The sequence below is a fragment of the Danio rerio genome, chromosome 23, assembly GCF_052040795.2.
Source record: "Danio rerio strain M-AB ecotype USA chromosome 23, GRCz13ab, whole genome shotgun sequence".
NCBI classification, from domain to species: domain Eukaryota; kingdom Metazoa; phylum Chordata; class Actinopteri; order Cypriniformes; family Danionidae; genus Danio; species Danio rerio.
Window position 1 is genome coordinate 35,335,280 of NC_141043.1, and position 24,374 is coordinate 35,359,653.

Here is a 24,374-nt window from a genome sequence, read left to right on the forward strand (position 1 = left end):
CGATTTAGAAAATGATTCAAAATGATAAAACTACAATGTCCATACTCATTTTTATTTTTGTTTGGTTATTATTATTTAATAAATGCATAGGTACAATTAATACTGTACTTTTAAAAATAAATCACGATCAATCACATCGTAAACGTGAAAAAATAAAAGTTTGTTTTGATATAATATATGTGCAGCTTTGAGGCCTGTGACTGTGTGAGGGTTGTAAAAGCTCTCAGCCATAAGAAATTGTACAGTTTGTAACTTTGAAAAATTAATAACTATTATATAAATACAGTTGAAATCAGAATTATTTGCCCCCCTATGATTTTTTTTCTTTTTCAAATACTTCCCAAATTATGTTTAACAGAGCAATCAAATTTTCAAGCAAATAAATGATAATATTTTACTTGGTTTACTTGTTTTATTTCGGCTAGAATAAAAGCAGTTTTTAATTTTTTCAAAACTATTTTAAGGTCAAAATTATTAGCCCCTTTAAGCTAAATATTTTTTTATATAGTCTACTGTAAGCTGAGAAAATATGAAATATATTTCCTTCTATGCTAATGAAGGACTACTGAGACATTCCAAGCATGGGATGGGTCCTCCTGGTGAGGCAGAGTTCCTCACAGCTCCGATACACATCTCTGCCATTTGCTTACAGTAACCATGTGCTCTTCAACATACACAATTCATCTGCTTGTGTTCTTCTTTCAGATAACTTTGTCATGTTTGGTGTCATTTGACAGTTTATGACTTCAGTGTTGTAGTGATGAAATCAACAGAGACATTGATTAATTGTATTTCAATCTACAATATATTTACTATTGTTGGGTCATGGCCTGAGGAGAGTATGTTAATGTACTTCTCCCCCACTTCATCTCTTTAACTTTGCTCTCACGTTCAGCTGGTTTTGGGGGTTGGTTTTCACTCATGTTTGACAATGCTTTGCTCAGGGTATAATAGGAAAAGGTAACTGTTGATCTGGGAGAATGGCTTTTACTCTGCATCTCCCGCACACCAGTGCGTAGCCTCATATGCTAACAAAGGCAGTTTCACTGTCTTTGTTGCTCAGCAGTGCACATGTTACAGCTAATTTCTTTATACAGTATCTTAGTTTGTTTCATTCTAATGTCTGTATATTTGATCATAACTTAATAAACAACTTTGCCTGCTTTAAGACGTAGAGATTCTTTTTCTTTATCAATGATGATAACAACTTTAATGGAGTCAGATTAATTACAATGGAGTCAGATAAATAATGGATTTAAACACGCCATCCTTCAACTGCTTCCTGTTTCCGATTATTGGTTCAGAATAGCAGCGTAAGCTTCAAGCCTTACAATTTGGTGACCCCGACGTGATATAATTTTGGCGAGTTTTAATCGCAAGATACTTTTTGTATCAACATCTACTTTGCTTATCCTGAAAATGGATTATTTTACTCTTGGACACACGATGGTCATCAGAATGAGAACTCTTCTGAGTGGATTAAAGCTGAACTTCTAACCACAGAGTGGGTAAGTCTGTTTTCATTGCTTCATGGCTTGGTAGGGAAAGTCTCCATTTGCATGAATTGTATGAAACAGGAATTAGAAGTAACAGAATAATCCAAGTAATCATCTCACTGTGAAATCCAAGTAAATGTCCTCCAAAATGGAGTGGAATACTTATAACGAATATGATCTGTTTACATTATGGACTGAAAATGTTGAGCCTGTACTGTACAAACTCACTAGAAAAGGCCTTGATTTGGACGCTACTAGTGAGGACATTTCCATATGGTGGAAAACAGTGGGCATCAAACAAAAGAAATGTAAACACAAAGAAATCATTGAGGCTTTAAATTACCTGAATGCCTCTAGCATACGCAATAACCTAAAAAAGGTGTTTGCAAATTTAAAGGAGAAAACTGAACAATTGGTCACAGCAGATTCTGAAGCACAAAAGTCTCAGGAAAAAATTGAACATCTCCAATCACAGCTAGACAAACTACTAGAAGATCAAGTAGCCTTGGCTAAAAGATGTGAGAAATACATGGACATAATTGAAGATTTGAAAAACAAATTGATTGTGCAAAAACTAATGCCTAGCAGAAACACAAAAGCTAACAAGCATATGACTTCAGAATCAGAGGAAGCTGATGGTATATCTCTGCATAAGGTGCCTGTTTCAGCTTTAAAGGTTATGAAACACCCAAACGGCACAGAGACAAACATTCAACGTGCTTTAACAGTACATGAATGTAACTCGTTTAAAGCAGAGATTGGACCATTCCCTCTTAAAGGGCCCTTCCAACCATGGTGGAGGCGAGTTGTTAGGCACAAATATGCATTTCAACTCGAACCAAAAGACATTTGGCAAATTGTTTTAACCTCAATTCCAAATGTTCTAATCTATAAGGCCCCACAAGTCTTAATTGAAGGCACAATTATACAGCCAATACACCCCAATGAGTCTGAGAGTGAGATCTTGAACAGACTAAAACTCTGCCTTTGTGACCTGCGTGGTAAAAGCCCTGCTGAATGGGAGTTGATTTACAACCGGAAACAGAATATTGCAGAATCGTTTGAAACATATGCAGAAAATTTGTTTGAACTTTTTGAAGAATATTCTGGCATAGATGATGTTACACGCAACAATCCAATTCTTTTGGGATTACTGGTTGAACATGCAGGGCCCCACATTCAGAAAGCGCTCATGGCTGGTGCTAGTCCTCCAAAAAACACATTTGAAGACATTGTGAACTGGGGAACAAAGGTCGAGTCACGCAGACAAATGCATAGTGAATTAGCAGCATCAGGGTGTCATGAAGATGTTAAAGCTATTAGACAATCTAGCAAAATACCTTGCAAGAAACAAGATCGATTCTGTTGTTCCTGTTTAAAAATGGGCCACACTGAACAGAAGTGTTGGTCTCTGAACAGAGGCAGACCTCCGCCTTATTTCCTGAGACGTAGACAGTCTCAATCTAAGGACACAGAACAACACTCTAGAAGCAGCCAAAATTCAACTTCAAGTAAAACTATTACTGAGTTGACAAATATGGCTATGCAAGGTCTCCAGCTATTAGCGTCATTTGCTAGTGGGCTAACAGCTCAACAGAAATAACCTAATAATATTACACCCTGCCTGCACTGATCCTTTTTGCATTTTCAAATCTGTGATTGTGTTAAACATGCAGCCTTCCTCATGAACACACAATAGTTGTTTGTACTACTACATGTATACATAGACTACTAGAATTGTTAAACAACATCTAGTGAACTGTGTTAATGTTGGATTTGATTGTCTCCTATAAGTGGACCGCTCTGCTATTTTCCATATAGCTGCAGCTGAACCATAAAACAGGAGCACAAAACTTGCCACCTGGCTACAACGTTATTCGCAATTGCATTAACATGAAAATGCTTTCCTTCCAGCAGGATTCAGTATCAGTGCACTTGTCCTTTTTACCATGCTCTAATAACAAACCAAGGTGTGGATCTTTGAGCCCGATCACAACCCCATCTTACATTTCAAGGGCTTCCTGTTAAAACAACAGGACCAAATTTGCATCACAATTGTCAATAGTAACTTTTGTTACCTTTGGTCGGAGCATGGTCACACCAACACATTCACACAGTTAAATACAATCACATAAACAACACCATTTGTCTCTCTACACATAGTCAAATTAAACTCTTCTTTTTAACTAAAATATTTTCATATTGGAAAGCCCTACATCAGCTGTGTGCTTTCCAATAAGGAAAATTTCCATTCACTTTTTGTTCATCTAAACCATTTTGCTTTTTACCTTTTTGAATCTTTTTTTTTATGCTCTCATAGCAATTTTTGTTTTCAATAACTGAATGGACTTTCATGATATTTCCATTTGAGACATTTTAACCTTTTTAGATCACTTTTTATTTTTACAGTTAAGTCATCGCCAAGGCAATTTTTTTAAATTTCTGAATTTGATCACATTACTTATATTATACTCTTACTATAAAAGCAAGTCCTGAAATCAACCAAACTTTTGATAAAGACAAATATTTTCAAAAACATTAACGGTGTCTTTTATGTTTTTAGATGATGCTCCTACTATCAGAGAGGGGTTTGAATTCATTACTGGTGGACTTTTTCAAAGACACGTACATTTTTCCAGAAACATTAAAAGTCCCATTTTTGTTTTTACACCATATTCATTTATATTGTTGGTGCTCCCACTATCAGAGAGGGGTTTGGAATCAACATATATTACAGTATTTCAATATTTCCAAAGGTCTCATTTATTTGTCTTGTTTTTCACAACTTTTTCATCTACTCTTGAATCAGATATATCAACTCATATAGTTAACTTGGACACTTTATAATAACCAAATTGTTTTTATTTTATTTTTATTTGCTTTCTTTCTAAACATCAGAAAGATTATAATCCCTATCAAGTTGTTACTTTCCCTTCATTATATTCTGAGCAAACATTCAATTGTGTCATTTATTTTGTCTTCAGACATTGAGTTTTCATTTGAAATGCCATTATATTGATATTTGAACTACTACATGCTTTCATTGCTATATTAATTCTTTTGCTGTTCTGTCATCAGTTATACATCGTCAATGAATGCCTTTTTCAGTTTTCATGGCTTGCTATCCTCTGCAAATCGTTTTCTGTGCATGAAGGTAAAGGCAGCTTCAGTGTGGAACACAAACACTGGAGAATTGAAGACGCCCTCCACAAGATATACTAAATCCCGCAGATAACAGAGATTGCTTGGCTTGCTAAGCCAGAGACGGACATACATTGTGTGAAATGGACATTAGGATCCAGACAAGAATTCCTGACAAGTGTCCCCATGTGATCATCTGACTATGCTTACACCTGACAGGAAAAGGTGTTCTGTGTGTATATCTTCTGAGCGTCATTGACAATGATCATCATCAGTCTGCACTACTCTGCCAAAGAAGACACTGGATTACTCTTCTCAGCTTTAATTTGAGGTCACATGTGGACCTTTTATAATTTCTGAGGTCCAATGAACCTGAGAGGGGTTTGTAAGCTGAGAAAATATGAAATATATTTCCTTCTATGCTAATGAAGGACTACTGAGACATTCCAAGCATGGGATGGGTCCTCCTGGTGAGGCAGAGTTCCTCACAGCTCCGATACACATCTCTGCCATTTGCTTACAGTAACCATGTGCTCTTCAACATACACAATTCATCTGCTTGTGTTCTTCTTTCAGATAACTTTGTCATGTTTGGTGTCATTTGACAGTTTATGACTTCAGTGTTGTAGTGATGAAATCAACAGAGACATTGATTAATTGTATTTCAATCTACAATATATTTACTATTGTTGGGTCATGGCCTGAGGAGAGTATGTTAATGTACTTCTCCCCCACTTCATCTCTTTAACTTTGCTCTCACGTTCAGCTGGTTTTGGGGGTTGGTTTTCACTCATGTTTGACAATGCTTTGCTCAGGGTATAATAGGAAAAGGTAACTGTTGATCTGGGAGAATGGCTTTTACTCTGCATCTCCCGCACACCAGTGCGTAGCCTCATATGCTAACAAAGGCAGTTTCACTGTCTTTGTTGCTCAGCAGTGCACATGTTACAGCTAATTTCTTTATACAGTATCTTAGTTTGTTTCATTCTAATGTCTGTATATTTGATCATAACTTAATAAACAACTTTGCCTGCTTTAAGACGTAGAGATTCTTTTTCTTTATCAATGATGATAACAACTTTAATGGAGTCAGATTAATTACAATGGAGTCAGATAAATAATGGATTTAAACACGCCATCCTTCAACTGCTTCCTGTTTCCGATTATTGGTTCAGAATAGCAGCGTAAGCTTCAAGCCTTACACTACCGATAGTCTACCGAACAAACCATTATTATACAATAACTTGCTTAATTACCTTATCCTGCCTAATTAACCTAACTAACATAGTTAAGCCTATAAATGTCACTATAAGCTGTATAGAAGTGTCTTGAAAAATATCTAGTCAAATATTATTTACTGTCATCATGGCAAAGATAAAATAAATCAGTTATTTAAACAATTATGTTTAGAAATGTGTTGAAAAATCTCTCCATTAAACAGAAATTGGGGGGAGGGAATAAACAGGGGGGCTAATAATTCTGACTTCAACTATATATATATAGGCCTATATCATATGTAACACACACATACATACTCAAATTTATATAACTTGTATCATACATATATATTATCTAAACAGATAAATATTTTCTCAAAATGGGTGTCATGGTGGCACAGTGAATAGCACAATCACCTCACAGCAAGAGGTTGCTGGTTCGCATTTCTGTGTGGAGTTTACATGTTCTCCCCGTGTTTGCGTGAGTTTCCTCAACAAGTCCAAACACATGCGCTATAGGTGAATTAGATGTGCTAAATTGTCCATAGTGTATGTGTGTGAATGTGTATGGGTGTGTATGAATTTTTTCCAGAGATGGGTTGTGGCTGGAAGGGCATCCGCTGCATATAACATATGCTGGATAAGTTGGCGGTTCATTCTGTTGTGGCCACATTAGATTAAAAAAGGGACTAAGCCGAAAAGAAAACGAATTAATGAATTTTTTCAAAATATATGGGTGCAAGTGTGTATACATAATAAATATGTCAAAACAAACTATTATTTTGGATGCATTTAAATCGCAGTCAATTTTTGCCAAGCACTACTTTTTACTTTCACTTAAGAATACACTTAATCAGATAACTCTACTTTTAATTTAGTACGGTTTTCACTATTTAGCGCTATTTAACATCATGATCCCATACATCATTTTATTTTACAAAAATGTCAAAATCTACTTTTTTGGGCTGTTTCTGACAGTATTTTATGGATATTCTCCAAATCCCCTCTGTAAAAATTGACTCGAATATGTAAAAGATCTAAAAAAAAGTGTCCAGATTTCTGTTCTATAGAAATGTATGCAAATTAGTGCATGTCATGACATAATGTCTTACTTGCATATCGAAACATCACATTTTAGAAAATCTGTCTGCAATTCTAAGAGTCAACATGGTATCTGGTAAAAAAAAAAATTTAATCCCCATTTATCTATAGGTGCTTGTCTGAGAGCACACACACAAAACTGGCCACACATTTAAAGCCAATAAACAAACATATGCAAAGCTTGTACCTTGACTTGATGTTTGCTAGCATCAAAACAACAGAATGAGTCTACAATTCACTTTAAAGGCATGTTTATGTTCTTCCTATAGTGAAAGATCTGAGAAACTGATAGGGCAGAAAATGCAGAGAGAATGAAGCTGAACACCCACTCCTCACATGTGATGTGAGCCAACAAAGGGTCACACCGTTCTCACTTAATTCCCTCAAAAGGTTAGTGTCGTTGCCTAGGAACTTTGTTTGTGTGGCCTATATGTGGGTGTATGTGTGTGTGTGTGTTTGTGTCTGCATGTGTTTGTGTGTGATAGGGGGAGAGAGAGAGAAAGTTGGAAAAACAGAAGCAATACTTTTTCAGTGGACAGCGGAAGGTAGCCAGTGCATGACAGGCTGTTTTACATACACGCTGCAGTCTTATCAATCACTTCTGAAAGATAAAAGGAAACATTTTAAATGTTATATTCATGGTGGTCTAAATATTTACGTTTCTGTGGTAAAAACAACACAAAACAAAAAATAAAATAAACAAAAGATGTAAGATTTAAGGGCTCTATTTTAATGATCCAATCAAAAAGTCTAAAGCTCATGGTGCAAAAGAAGGGCGTGTCTGAATTCACTTTTACTATTTTAAAGATGGAAAAATATGCTCTGGGGCGACACAGTGGCGCAGTAGGTAGTGCTGTCGCCTCACAGCAAGAAGGTCGCTGGTTCGAGCCTTAGCTGGGTCAGTTGGCGTATCTGTGCGGAGTTTGCATGTTCTCCCTGTGATCGCATGTGTTTCGCCCACAAGTCCAAAGACACGTGGTACAGGTTGTCCGTAGTGTATGAGCGTGAATGTGTTTCCCAGAGATGGGTTGCAGCTGGAAGGGCATCCGCTGCGTAAAAACATGTGCTGATAAGTTGGCGGTTCATTCCGCTGTGACGACTCTGGATCAATAAAGGGACTAAGCTAAAAAGAAAATGAATGAATGAATGAATGAATGAATGAATGAAAATATGCTCTGCGCCCCAGCGCATGGTCTAACAGGATTGTGCTTATTCTCTTAATGAGTTATGGGTGTGTTTTGAGGATAACATGGATTAAACCAATCAGAGTCACAACTCACATTTCTTTTAAGAGTCAGTTGTAGTCATGGCACATTTGCTATTTATTTATATGACAGACTTTGTAAGTGGAAAAACTAAATGGAAAAACTGAACGCTTAACTTGCGAGAAAAAGAGTTAAAGACCATCTGCAGCGCAAGGTTAAAGAATGAGCCTCTTCATTCGTCGTCTTTACTTTGACTCTACTTTACTCCTTTACATTCGTGGAGTAAGAAAACGGTGCTGTACTCACTCCACTAAAGACATCTATTAGCCTCCATATTTATTTTCATTTGTTGAGCACAAATATTTGTTTCAAAACTATTTTTAAATTCAATTTTAATTTCCAGCAAACAAATAAATAAACAAACAACAATAACGAAGTGTGGTCAAAAAACTGAGTTATATCTAAACACACGTCCTTTTCTTGTGCCTCATATGGTGATGCATACGTCTCCAAAACCTGACAGGTGGACAAATCTAAACTTGTTTTAATAAAACAAATATAAATATGCATATAATAAATAATACAGCTAATAATAATAACATAAAACCGTGCTCCCTTTTCACATGTCTAGCAGTGGTTTCCATTAGGAGTGGATATTTCAAACTCATTCAATTCATTTTACAAAGAAAATGTGGTTCGTCACTTTTGGAATAATCTTCCGCTGTCATTATTGATTGAGTCAGTCAGGATAGATGTACTCCCAGTAGTTTATAATAAGGAAACACAATTGAACATTTTAAATCAAAACACCTAATGATAAATGGCAAATACTGAAAAAAAAAACTGATAACAACTTTAAAGTCGTAGCAATGTTTTTTTCACAGATGTTCATAAGATCTTGACCATATATTGATAATATAGAACCTTTTTGCTTGAACTATACATGCTTTTTCTTTTTTTGCATTATTTAAATGACTATTATGTACATAATGCAGAAGAGTGCAAAAAATGACTTTTGCCTAAATACACTTTTAATGATCTGCTTATTAACTCTAATAATTAGGCAGTTTTTGAGTTTAGCTATGGAAAATTTGTAAAAAAAGATCTAAAATATGGTCATGCACAATAAGACTTTTGTGTATTAATAAACCGATGAAATGCATGATTTTAGGAAATATGTAATTAACTAATAATGAGAACTTGTCCCGAATATATTAATAAAAGAAATCTCATTCTCATAATATAGCTAAAATATTTCTAATAAGAAATGAATTTAGTAAAATCTGTATCAACTATAAGTTAAGTAAAATGTAATGCCTAAAAAAATGTAATAATGGATTTTTATAATACAGGATTAATAATAGATTTAAAAAATGGATTTTATTACAGACAATATAGGAGAAATCAGTATGAATCGAATTCAGTACACATATTATAACCCTTAAGATTACTAAGAAATAGATTTTAGAAACTGAAAATAAATGTTTATATTGCAAACATACATACATACATACATACATACATACATACATACATACATACATACATACATACATACATACATACATACATACATACATACATACATACATACATTGGGGGAAGTACTGAACGTCACAATTTTTCTCAGAAAACATATTTTTAAAGGTGCCATTGAATTGAAATTTTCCCCAGATCTGATGACAAATAAAGAAATCCATATGGAAATAAAATTAACCTAATTATATAATTAAACTAATTAGTTTACAAATTAAGTTATGCAATAAAAAGTATTTAACATATGAAGAAAGAGAGGTGTAGAAAGGCAGTAAAAGCCCAGACAGAAGCTGAAATCTTGCAGTAGTTATTCAGCTACCCTCAGGCCTTCGTAAATATAAATTATTATTAGCTGCTTCAGTCTAACATCTACATTAGCAGGATGATGAAGATAAAACCAGAGTGGACATTACAGCAAGACAATGATCCAAAACACAGGCAAGCAAACTCTCAAACACTTTCAGAGAAAGAAAATCAAGCTGTAGAATGGCCCAGCCAACCACCTGACTTGAATCCAATAGAAAATACAAAAATTAAGATCAGATTTGATAGACAAGAACCATCAAGATTTCTCCATTTTGTTGAAGTCTGTGAAAAACTCACACCTGAGTAATGCATGTGACTTTATTCTCCATATGAGAGTCGTCTTTAAGCTGTCATATGTATATTTTTTGTTGTTATAAACATCTGGTGAAAATTTAAAGACAACAGCACCTTTAGAAAAATGTTTTCTGAGAAAAATGGTGGCTTGTTCAATACTTATTTCCCCCCACTGTACATACATACATACCTGAATACAGTACATGTCATGAAAATAATGTCACCACGAGAAAAAGAAATGATTGGGCCTAAATCAAGGGTTTGTTTTCTTTGTATTTTGAGTAGTAAAACAGCAAGCTTTACATAAGCATTACAGTCATGCTGAATATTTCTCGACAGTCACGTCTGACACCAGCTTTAGCAGTTATTTATTTTTGAATCTGCTGATGGCTGCAGGTCTTGGATTCGCTCTTTTCTCTCTCTCAGTCCTCCTGAATTACTAATTGTTTGGGTTGAGCACAGAAGCGTGGTAATTCGATTCTGGGCTTCCTCGTCACTTATTTGCATGCATAGCTCTCTTTTATGGAGGGAGACAAATCTCTGCTTCACCAAACACTTAATAGTGCAATAAAACACAAGGCAAGGGGCTCTTTGGAAGCACAGTTTTGAGACCATAACATCACTCATCCTGGAATGTAAATTAGAAACAACTGCCAGTCATTAATGAAGATTTACATTTAGTGTCCATTTGGATTGACTGATTTTCCATTATGGAGGTTTCTCCTGATAATAATCTTAAATATTTACTGTCTGCAAGATCTTTGTTCCAGATGACCAATATACATGTAACATTTATATAAATGCTTTATTTAATCAAATAATTTGAGCTGAAATCAACATTTCCATTTATATCTTTATTGTCTAATTGATTAGTTAATAATACAGTCTGCTGCTCACAGTTCATTCACTCATTCATTTTCTTTTCGGCTTAGTCCCTTTATTAATCAGGAGTCATCACAGCAGAATGAACTACCAACTTATCCAGCATATATATTATGCAGCAGATGGCCTTCCACCTGCAACCCATCACTGGGAAACGCCCATACAGTCTCATCCACACACAAACACTATGGACAATTTAGCTTACCCAAATCACCTTTACCACATGTCTTTGGATTATAGGGAAAACCGGAGCACACGGAGGAAACCCACACAAACACGAGGAGAACATGCAATCTCCACACAGAAATGCCAACTGACCCAACTGAGGCTTGAACCAGTGACCTTCTTGCTGTGAGGCGACAGTGCTACTCACTGCGCGGCCAGCTCACAAAGATCATATCTCTGAAGAAGCATTTTTCTGTTCTCTCTACATCTGTAATATTACACTTGGCAGCCTCTGCTAGTGCATGACAGTCATGTGTCTGCATAGATCTTTATCCTTATGCCATGTCAGACCATGCAGGTAAACATGTCAGTATTGTTACAGAAATGTCAGCTTTAAGGAAGTAGTGGGTGTTTGTAGTAGCTAGTTTAGTGCTGCTGAGACAATCCTTTGTATTATGTGACGTTTTTCTGAAACATCTAAAAAATGTGTTTATCTTTTTCATGTGTTAATCTTTAAATGCTGTAAAATGTGTATTTTATCCACCTTCAGAAAGAAAAAGAAAGAAAGAAAGAAAGAAGGTAAAGAAAGTAAGTAGGTAAAAAAGAAAGAAAGAAAGAAAGAAAGAAAGAAAGAAAGAAAGAAAGAAAGAAAGAAAGAAAGAAAACACACAGACCAGTCGCGTTATATTATTTCTATTAAAATCTAAAATAGGCCAAACCAACCTTATTATTTTCTATATTTTATTTATTTTATTTTTATAAGTCCTATCAGCAAAGTGATAACATGAAATACATAGCAAATATCAAGCCTAAACTAAATTTTTTTAAATATTTTTTTTACAAGACAACAAACTAAAACACAAATCTGCGAAACAATAAAACTCCAATTCTGTATTGTGTATGCCACTTCATAAATGTGTTTGGCATGATTTGTTGCTATTTTCAGACCAGCGCAAAAACACTACCATGCCTTCTTCATGTCGAGGGGGCTTTTTTCAGTTTATTCATGACAAATTGTGTTTTTATTATAATGTTATTATTGTAAGCAGTATTATTTATTATATGAATATTTATAATTATTTTAATAAAAAGAAGTTTAGAATTGTCGGGTTTTGGAGACTTATGCATCAACATATGGGGCATATAAGGATAGGACGTGTGTTTGGATATAACAGTTTTTTGAACATACTTCATTGTTATTGTTCTTTTATTCCTTTGCTGGAAATTAGAACTGAATTTAAAAATAGTTTTGTAACAGCTCTTTGTGCTTAACCAAAGAAATTAAATGTGTAGGCTAATGGATGTCTTTAGTGGAGTGAGTTTCCTTACTCCATGAAAGTAAAGGAGTAAAGAAGCAAAGTAAAGTAAAGAAGGCGAATGGAGGAGGCTAGTTCTTTATCCTTGCACTGCAGATGGACTGTTTAGCTGTTTTCTTGCTAGTGAAGCGTTCAGCTTTTCCATTTAACAAAGTCCACCTAGTAAATAGCAAATGTGCCATGGCGCGATGCAAAGTGTGTTTTTACGTCCTTAAAATAGCAAAAGTAGATTTGGACACGCCCTTAATGCTTTTGCATTACAGAATAATGGAAATATTCTGTAAATGTACCTTTTATTTTTGCAACTATTTTTCATGACAGTGTGACTATATTTTATGGCACAGTTGTCGCTTCAGGTTAATCTGAGGTGAGAATTGCATCATAAAATAGTTTTTTATTTGGTACAAATCAAACCAGTTCATAGTTTGTACGAGTTTTGATTGCTTATAAATTATATAAATTGTTTATTTTGTATATAAGTACAGTCAGATGATTAAAAAATAACATTCCAAAAATGACATAACACTTTTTTAAAAAGTGAGTACGTTTACATAGACACCATTAATCTGATTTAAAAGAATTTAGACAATACTCTATTAAAGTGTCTACCATCTAAACTGCCATCAAACTATTACCGTTGTGTAGGAATTTCATCACATTTTGCGATATCAAATTCTATGAAAACAACATCTTTCCAGCAGTTCATACTCGCATCCGATATCTCGTTTGTCACGGGGGGCATGCATGAAATGATCCTGAATGAAAGTTTAAATGAAAAACACGAAAATACACAAAACTCAGAAGGAAATGTGGATAGCGTGGTGACACAATGATATTACAATGATGTGCTCTAACATGTAAAATGAAATCATGAAAGGAGCATTTAGAAAGCAACTCATGTAAACACCTTAATCATATTATTGTCTTATTCAGATTAGGGCAAATAATTTGATTACTGATGTCCATGTAAACATCATACAGTAAGATTTATAATTAGAAGCACATCATAACACAAAACATTAAGATGCCAGTTACTTAAATGCACAAAAAATACACTGTAAAAAGGAAAGTAAAAGAATGTAAATGATTGTTACATAAGGCTGACAAATGACAGCTTTAATTGCCCGTGCCCTTCACTATCTCGCCTATTAAACTATCTTTCCAACCCACTTTACCAGAAAAGCTGGACTTGGAACACAACACAGACTATATAGTGACAGAGGTGGCGTGGGTGGTTCTCACGCAAGATCAAAATACTGTGGTCACAAACCTGTTCTAGTGATCTAATATTAGCCATTCAAGTATTATTTGCCTTTGAATTCTATATTTAGGGACAATACGGTTAAAGCTTTGTGCTGTTTGTTTAAGCTGATCTACAAGAGCTCATATATTCAAGTGTGCACACTGAGGAAGGCTTTGTGCCGAAACGTCTGTCTTTTAATCACCTGAAAATGTAAGAAAAATAAAAAATAAAAACAGTACGAAGCAATTGAGTGCAAATCATTACCTTTTTATTTAATAATAGCATGGATAAGATTAACGCACGAAACCAAATAAGTAACTAAAAAAACCACAAGCGCGCAGGGCAAACTTCAGTATAAGACTATAAAAATAAAATTTCATGTGCTTGAAATATGAAGATTGTTTCTACAGCAAATTTGCAAGGAATCAAATGAAATAACTGTCATCATTAATATCATCATCATGTTATTAGATTAATTGAACACCTGAATTACCTACATTTGATTGAATTGCCCCAATTAAATTACCTATATTTAACAAACTAAACAAATAGATAGATAAATAATATTGATGCTAGTTATTCTTATTGTTCTTATTATAATATATTTGCTTGACATTTTTAATGAAAATCTTATTTACATTTATATCAAATATAATTTGCAATACCTTAATGAATAATAAACATTGCCTATATAACAGAAATAATGGTAACACTTTGAAATAAAATTAACAAATGATTTAGAAGTACTTGTTTTTTAATTGTTCATCTATTATTAAAAAAACAAACAACAGTTATGCTGTTAATATCTGTTAAATAACAAAAAACTTTTACCCAAAAAATAACAGAAGAACAATACAAACACTGTCTCTGCATATTATTAACGCAGCAGCACTTGAACTAACTGGAATCACTGCCGGTTGTGACATAAAAATTATTACTGTCATTTTTCTTGGGTTACCCGTCTGGTTCTGAGGGGAAATGTTTGTTTTGCTGGTCATTATGAGCTGCTCTTTATTAGATTAAATCAAATCAAATCAAGCCATTTCAGCTTTTCCAGGGAAACACATGTGCATCTGGCCAGAGGAGAGAGTTCCCTGTCACTGACAGGATGAGCAAGGAGGAGGAGGACTCACGGCTTCCCCTGCTGCTCTGCTCCACCCACCCACACACACTGCAAACACACACTCTGACTGCTCCACACCTGCTGATCTGAGACTGATTGACTGTCCTCCAACAAAGGAGAAGATTTTAGTATGTAAATGGGCAGTATATGATGTGTTAAGGCATTTTGCAAACACTAACAATATGTTAAAGAAAACAGGCAGAAAAAATGGCAAAGCACATCTAACTGCAAATTTATAATTATTATTATTAAGTATTATTATTATTTATAACAAAAGTAGACTATTGAAAATAATTAGTTACAATTAATAATGCATTAAAAATAATAAATATAATCATTGAACTAATGTAGTTATTAATTTACGCATTTCAGAATAATAATTGTTTTATGTGTAAATACTACTACTACTAATAATAATAATAGGAAAAATACTGTTTATATACATTTCGTAATTTTATATAAATGTAAATTGTATTATTAAGACTACTTAACATTTTATTTAGTACTTTAAAGTATTTTACAAAGAACTTTTATTATGAACAAACTCTACATTATTTCATTTATTCATTCATTTTCCTTCGGCCACAGCCAAATTAACCACCAACTTATCCAACTTAACAAATTCTAAAATTATCAATTCTTTTTACAAACTACAGAAGATGTTTGGCACATGTTGTATTTTCATGTTATAAGAGACGTAAACTCACAACACTTAAAGATGAAGTTACTGAGGATAATTTACTGCAAACCAAATCGAGAAACAAAAAACAAATCTACTTGTTGTTCATTCATTCATTTTGTTTTTCAGCTTAGTTCCTTTATTAATCAGGGGTCGCCACAGCGGAATGAACCGCCATCTTATGCAGCATATGTTTTACACAGCGGATGCCCTTCCAGCTGCAACCCATCACTGGGAAACATCCATACACACTCATTCACATACACACACTCATACTTCGAACCAGCAACCTTCTTGCTGTGACGCGACAGTGCTAACCACTGAGCCACCATGTCTCCCTGTATTTGTTGTTGTTGTTAAAAGTGGCATTATTAGAATTAATTAAAGTTACCAGTCAATAGGTGTGTAAGAGAGTTTAAGACACTCAGTCACAAATGAATCAGAAGATTGAAACACAACCAATCAGTGAATCATTCACTGTTATTACTGCATTCACAAATCACTCCCTGACTGAATCATGATGTTTTGGTCAATTAAGGTGTTGTGTGCATTTGTCCACCTCAGGCTGCAAAACAACAACTGGAAATAAGTAAATAGTTAGTTCCTTTGCACATGAGCACATCAAGAACATTTTTGTTTAAAAAACAATTCGGCTTTAACACTGCAGGCAAAAGCTTTTTGTCAAATGGAGAGAAAATATTCAGAATACACTTTAAAGTTTTTCTGTGACTGTAAATTTAAATTACGAGGCATTTATTAAAGGCCACTTTGTCTAAATGAGCTAAAAAACTCCACTTTAGCAGCACTTGCATACAGCAGAACTCTAGACTATTTTTTTGCCCTGGTTGCACTTGTGCGCCTTACTTTTTTTTTTAGATGCATCAGCACAAAATTAGGTGCATCCAAATTTTCGACCACATAGCATTGTATACAACTTTATATTCATATTAAGTATAAACAAGCCTAGAATATGAAGATGATTTTTACATCAACAATAACATTTTGTGGTAGTGCATTTGTTTGATAAAAATCTTTGTGATTGTTACAATCAACATGCAAAAAAAACCCATCAAAAACCATGTAAACCACACAATCTTTTGTATTTTCATGTAAAATTAGTTATTATACTCGACCAATGCCTAAATTCATTTTCACACACTGCGCCACCACATCACCATGACTAAATGCAAAAATCACTAAATAATTTGTATATTCATAAATTACATTAATTAAACTATATTACACTAATAAGGCTATATAATCATTTATTCATATATTTTCTTGTCGGCTTATTCCCTTTATTAATCCGGGGTCGCCACAGTGGAATGAACCACCAACTTTTCCAGCACGTTTTTACGCAGCGGTATTCCCTTCCAGCTGCAACCCATATCTGTGAAACATCCACACACACATTCACACTCATACACTAAGGACAATTTAGCCTTCCCAATTCACCTGTACCTCATGTCTTTGGACTGTGGGGGAAACCAACGCGAACGCAGGGAGAACCAGCGTGACCCAGCTGAGGCTCGAACCAGTGACCTTTTTGCTGTAAGGCAACAGCACTACCTACTGCGCCACTGCGTCACCCGGCTTATATATTCTTATTTTCTAAATAAAACGAAAGGGATTTAGCAGTACCGTGCCATTGACAAGCCAACCACAGAGAAACAAAGCAACTACAGAAACCGCAGAAATCACAGTGATCACTTTTTTCCGAAGTTACACCTTGAGTGTATCCTGTGTGTGTGTTTTTCTTTTCACCAACTGTTTGTGTCCATTTTTTTTTTTCACTGATGCCACTCTCTTCCAAAACCGAAAGTTAAATATTTTGGCTTTCAGTTTAATGAAAAGCCAATTTAGATGAGCAGTAAAGTAGATCAAATTTTCAGTAAAGTAATTATGACGTGCGGCCAAACATCAAATCCAAGGTCTTATCTTATCTCACTCTCGCTGTCATCCAGACATCGATACGTAGATGCTACACAAGCGTCATGTCGCGAAACTGAGGCTGGTACCAGCTGACAGTTACAATAGCTGAAGCCTTTGCGAAATCTGTCAAAATACAGCACTGAAATTAACAGCTATAAATGTCTTTCAGCCAAAAAGTCTGTTGTAGAATATCTGTAAAAATGCAATCAGAGTCAATGTTATAGAAGTTGAAAAAAATTTGTAAAATTGAAACCAAAAAAACTATAAATTGTATTTTACCTTTGATAAAAAAAAAATATGGAAAAAAAAAATCAAAAGGTGGCTAGTTTGTAATTTGTTTTAATGTTAATAAAAAAACATGCTAAAAAAAGCCTATTTTAAGCTTAACAGCTATACGCTGCCAATAGGCAAGCCATTTAATAAATATTATTTAACTGTGCACTGGGTTATATATTTTACAATAAAAACTAAATGTAGTAGCATGTCTCACTGTCATTTAAAAAATGTAATTTATAACACACCAGAGCTGTAGGCCTATAGCCTAGGTGTAATTTTATACAGGAGTGTTGGTCAACAGCCTACTACATGCTATTGAACTCCGACATCTCTGAGGGAGATTGTTACATTAACTTGGGAGATTTAAAAATAAAAAGACATTTTAAAAAAGGAACAACACGCAACTCGGCAACAAATAAAACTGGTGCCGTGGGGTTCAGTACTTGTCATCTTGCCACTGGATACCAAGGAGATGGAGCTGTGTAGTGTGTAGCGCCCGCATGCGTGATGGTGAGAGAGAGAGCGTGAGAGCGCAAAGCCAGTATCGATAGAACCAAAAATAAATCATATTGTTATAAATATTCAATTAACGATACCTATCAAAATATTCACTTTTAAACCAAAAATGTATTTAATTTTTCCCCTCGAATAGCTTCAGTGCGACCTCAGATTTTTTTAGTAGCAACATTTAGAAATTAGTTTGCACACTAGAGCCCTATATAGAAAACTATACAGAATATCTCCATCACTAATATATCAAATTAGCATACTTGCTATATTTAGCTATGTTTCCATCCAAAAATGCGAATTAACTTTATGCGCAAAACTGGATTATCGCATAAAAGACGTGCGAATAAAGCAACGTTTCCATCCAACGAGTCAAAGAGAACAAAATCACCATTTCCTGATTATCTGGCACCAAATATCAACATTAAAAACTGAATTTGCTGCAGTAGGAGAAGCTGTATCAATCTTTTCTTTATCTAATAAATCACTTGCACCTCAAAAAGCAATCCTGACATGCAGTGAACGTGTGGTGGCGTTTGAAGGTGTCAGATGCGGAGCACAGATGCTCTTGATTCTGGAGGTCATAAATAATATAATAACACTAATACTTAAACAGTAAGGCGTTTTAGAACGACCAAAGCAACATTTCAGATGTTTTACAGTGTGCTCAGCCAGCTGGTTTGTCCATTCACACACATTTTTATCATCACATGATCTCTTTTAACAAAATCACATGACCTTTTTTAATGCGCATGCTGGAGTTTGTGTAGTAAAAGTGTTTCCATCGCAGTTCATGCGCATCTTTTCTTATTGAATAAAAAGTTTATCCTACTCAGTTTATCCTACTCAGTTTCATAAGTTTTCATGCGCATTTTTAAATTGGCGAAATGCGCATAAAAATAGGTGGATGGAACATAGTTAGTGACTCATAAAATGAATCCTAAATCTGCTTCATCTGTGTCTGCATGACAAGCTAATGGGAGCGGTGGGTGGGAAGAACCAGCTCATTTGCAAAAAAAAACATAGGCTACAAAAAAAAGCTACAGTATCCTCAGAGTCTAAAATGGACATATTCAAGAGGCTGTACTAAATAATCTGATCGGTATTTTAACCTGAAGCTTTACAGACATATTCTGGAGACACCAAAGTCTTACATCTTGTAAAAGGGGTCAATATAGGAGCCCTTTAAAAACAAAAGCAAAATAATTAACTTTCATTCCAAGACTAAAATTTAAAATGACTCCACTCTGTTTCTGATCAACTGTAATGATGTAATGATCAACTATGAACTCGACTCTACATTGCAGATCCTCGCAGACTTACACTTTGCAATATTGACGCTGAAAGATATATTCTGCCGTTTGCAATGTGTAAGTACACTGATAACTAGTTAATAGTTGCCCTGTTCACCTGCAATATCTTGCCTTAAACACTTTGCAAAAACAAATAGCAGGCAAAGTTCAAGATGTGCCATAAAGCACAGGCCTGGAACTGTAAAGCAGCACGAGTCACACCTTATGTGAGAACAGCTGCTGCTCTCGCCTTCTTTTCTTCTATACTACAAGTTGCGTTTCAATGGAAAAAAGTGTCAGTGAGGTTGTCTCAAAAGCAAAGAGGCCTCAGCGGTACGCAGGAAACCCTTTCAGCACTGACTATAACCCGCAGGCACGTCTGAGCTTGCAGAGCAGTGGTGCAGGGCGTCCTCTTCCAGAAATGCCTGCTGCAAACACACACAGACACACACGCTCGAGGAGACACATGTTAGAAACACACTTACACCCACACTACAGCCACTACAGCAGAGCAGACACGCAGGAACTGTTGCGCTCGCTCGACTCCTTCCTACACAGAGCAATATCAAGAGTCAGAGCCATGGGCGAAGTGATTTAGATTTCATTAGCGTGCACAAGAGAGGGCAGGAGAAATCATAGACCGTCGACAGCTGAAACTGACTCCACTGAAACATTACGGGACGCATAAGTGATGATACACAAGTAATTATATCATCTGTGCAGGCTGAACTGCGCCCAAAACACTTCGGAATCAAAAAGCAAGCACTGGAAAACCATTATCTCCAAAAAGAGTTTCAAAGTGCAACGAACACACTCAGAGCTTCAGATCAAAATCTATTGCAATTGCAATAAAATAGGGATACATTATTAATTAATGTATTTATATATTACTTCATGTTATGTTATTTTAATGATACACTTTTAAATGATCATACAATATAATAAATATCATTATATATTAGAATAATTTTAAAATAGAAAATATCACAATTTATACAACAGTTCTGTCTGGTTCTCGAATCTGATTCGCTGATATCCGTGAAATACTCTGCAATATCAAAACCCGTACTGCCTCTTCACCCTTGTGTATTACTCCGCCCACACAGAGTGATAGCAGATCAATAAACCCACTACAGTTTGACTAATATTGCAGCTGTTGGACAACATAATGTACTTTAGAGGCTTTATTAGTTGAGAATGTAGTTGTTTAGATTGCAACTATGCAGTTTATTTACAAGGACAGTGCTTGTTTTAAAATAATTATAATTTCTGAGATAAAGCACATCGGCATCCATCAGCCTGTCATCGAGCCGAGCAAAGACAGTTGACATTGTCCATCCACAAGATGGCGACAGAGACTGCATAAGAAGTCCTTAAAGGAGAAAAGATTTGCGTATTTTCAAACAACAGTTGATTAAATCATTATTAAACTGGTGAGTGACGTTCTAAGTCGATCTCTCTCTTTTGTATGCTGTAGTGCTGTATTCATATCTTATAATTGTAGTGTATTGAGTAGATGGGACTGGCATATCAGGAATGTATGTATTTTGCATTAGCCACTCTTTGTATAACAGTAAGTTACTTTCTGGTTGGCCATCTGTTTGTTTTTAATGAGTCTCCTGTTTCTGTGACTGCAGACTAGTTCAGTAAAAGGAAAGAAAGAAGAAGCATTTTTTCCTTATCGCAAACACAACAGTAATCTGATAGTGATGGCGTTGCTTAGGCTTCTTCGGAGTTAATTAGTGTGATATCCTGATTGCAACAGAGAAATACAGGGAAATCTCTGTAGACTGATGGCATTTCATGCCGTTCAGACGTATACTCTTAAAATGTCCGAAAAAAAAAAAATCACCTGTTTTGTGATCACTTTATATATAAATGATGTATTTATTTATTAATCTACACAGTAAAATGCCAATGTTTATATTTATTTATAGTTACATATTAAAGTCATAATAGCTTCACTTTTAAATATTCCAATTGTGTGACAACAGTTTAAAATCTAGTTTGGTAAGCTGTGATATATCTCATCTTTATGAAAACAATAAAAATATGCACAAATTAGTTTTTTGCACAATTGCCCTGAAGTCTGAGTCATGATAATATAACCTTATTTTTGAAAATGAATTCATGAAACAGCTTCGAACTTACAAACAAATCAGAAGTTTGAACCAGACTCACTAAGTGAATTATTCAGAGCTGTTACTTCTCAAACGACTTTTAAACTGAATCATTCAATTATTAATTTTCCTTCAGCTTAGTCCATTATTTTATCAGGGGTCGCCCCGGTGGAATGAACCGGCAATTATTCCAGCATATGTTTTAGGCAGCGGATGCGCTTCCAGCCACAACCCAGTACTGGGAAACACCCATACACTCTCACATTGACACACTACGCACTATAGTCAATTCGGTTAACCAAGTTCACCTGTACCGCATGTCTTTGGACTGTGGGGGGAGCCAGAGCACCCGGAGGAAACCCACGCAAACACGGGGAGAACATGCAAACTGGCCCATCCGGGACTCGAACTAGCGACCTACTTGCTGTGAGGTAACAGTGCTAACCACCGATCTACCTTGCCAGCCCCAGTCTGAATCATGAATCACTTTTTTTTGTAAAGTAAACTGTCCATCATTCAGAACCAAAAACCATTGCTGTAATCTTAACCCTCCATAAATACACTAGTGAGAACCGTGATATCTTTTTGGCTCCTAATGTTTCATTTTCTTCTGTCTGCAGGCCTGATACTCTTGGGAATCTGCACCATTTTGGTTTCCAACTATACAAGCCAGAGAACATGGTGCTGTTTACTGCCCACAGAGTGGAAATGGGAAAACACAAGCACTTTACAGCAGCAGTTTCCAGTATCTGTTCACCCACTTTTTAGAGATTAATAAGTACTTAGCACTCGCTCTGTTAAAAGTGAGGAAATTTGTCTTTAAATGGATATTGACCCACATTCCATTGACAAAGCTAGACGTTCATCTGTCCCTGTTGTGTAAATGCAGTCAGATGATAATTGAGGTTTGGGGGAAAAAACAGTCCAGTTCCTAAGTTCAGTTTGGCTCATGAGTTATAAAAAAACAGAAGATTACTGGGAAAAGAGTAAACCAATCCTGTGATTTTTTAGCCAAGCCCATAGGGCGAGAGATCCCTCAGAGAACGAGTTACCATTATCACGTATAAGCCTAGAGCTCTGGAGAGAATGAAAGACTAAATTAGGACTTTTAATTTCTTTAGGGACGTCCACAGATTTAGTGAAGAGTTTCAAATGAGTCAGATATACAAAATTGAAAAAACTAAAATACACGCAAGCTGCGCTGATAAGGATACATTGTGGTCAGTGTATAGCAGGAGCAAGAGTGGAAAAACAAGAATGATTGACTATGCAAGCAATTTGACAATAAGGTGTAAATGCACCGGAGCAGAACGTTTGCTTCAACCGTTGTGACTTACTGCACAATATAAAATGTACTGGAAGAGTTGAAAACATGATGATGAAATGAGACTTAATGGCATAAATTACTGGAAACTTTTAATAATAATAAAGTTTATTTAAGAAAACTTTGCATTATTGAAGCAGTCTATGCAATGCTAGAATATTGACATTCATCAACCTATTGATAAGTCACAGGAAAAATCCAGATAATGCAACGTTTATTTAACCAGATTAGACAAACCTGTCAAATAATAATCGTGACATATTATAAGAAGCACACCAAATTCTTTTTCAACCATGGTAAGGTGATGAAAAAAGCATTTTACAGCAAGCTCTGGTGGTTTTGATGGTCTGTTTTAAATGGGTTTGTGGGACCTTTCAGTTTGGGAGACCACCTTAACCAATTTAAACACCTTAAGCTGTTTTTTTTCAGCATGGTGTGCTTTGAAGCAATCTGGGAAACCATGTAATTGTATGTTTTAACATGCTGATCTAAGCCTTTTGCTTCTGTTTTAGTGACTTAAAATTTTCCAAGCAGTTCATTTAACAGTTTGACTCAGGGTCCACAATCTATAGAATTCAGGTAAACTTGGTTTTATATTTGCATATATATTATATTCCATTCGTTCAGTGACAGCTTCATACATTGTTTACCATGGTACTATGAATATTTAGACTAAAATTAGATGACTTTAAAACAACATTAGAACTATTAAATTGATTGTGAACAATGGTGAACTTTGATGGTAGTTGGCTGCTAATATGATTTCACCATCTAGAATTTGCAATGAAAACTTTTCTAAAAATTATATTATTAAGGAGAAAGTCGGAATGTGCGAATATATAACCAACTTTACCATAATATCTATAGAAACATTCAGAAAAAGACTCCCATACCAAGATGACAACTTAGAAATGAAGAAGAAAACCACCAAATGCAATTGACTGGGCATTTAAAAATACAATTTTGTTTAGTAACAGTGTTTGATGCACCAATACAGCGACTGAATATACAACACAGAACACAGTGCAGCGTAGACCGACTCCCGAAAAAATGACTCGTTTGAGTCGCTTGTTTTTAAAGCTTCATAAACATACAGCGAGATGTGTCATGAGAGAATGAATCTTATAAGCCTGTTCTTTTAGTGACTCAAAACACTTAAAAACAAGAGATTACCTGAATAAATACGAATCATGAACCTATTAATTTCGTCATCATTTAC

The 24,374-nt window shown here is 35.2% G+C and overlaps 1 protein-coding gene across 4 annotated transcripts in view; it reads right to left on the bottom strand.

Annotated features, from left to right (window-relative positions):
• Nucleotides 1–24,374, bottom strand: part of dgkaa (diacylglycerol kinase, alpha a) — a 69,330-nt gene that overhangs the window by 44,143 nt on the left and 813 nt on the right.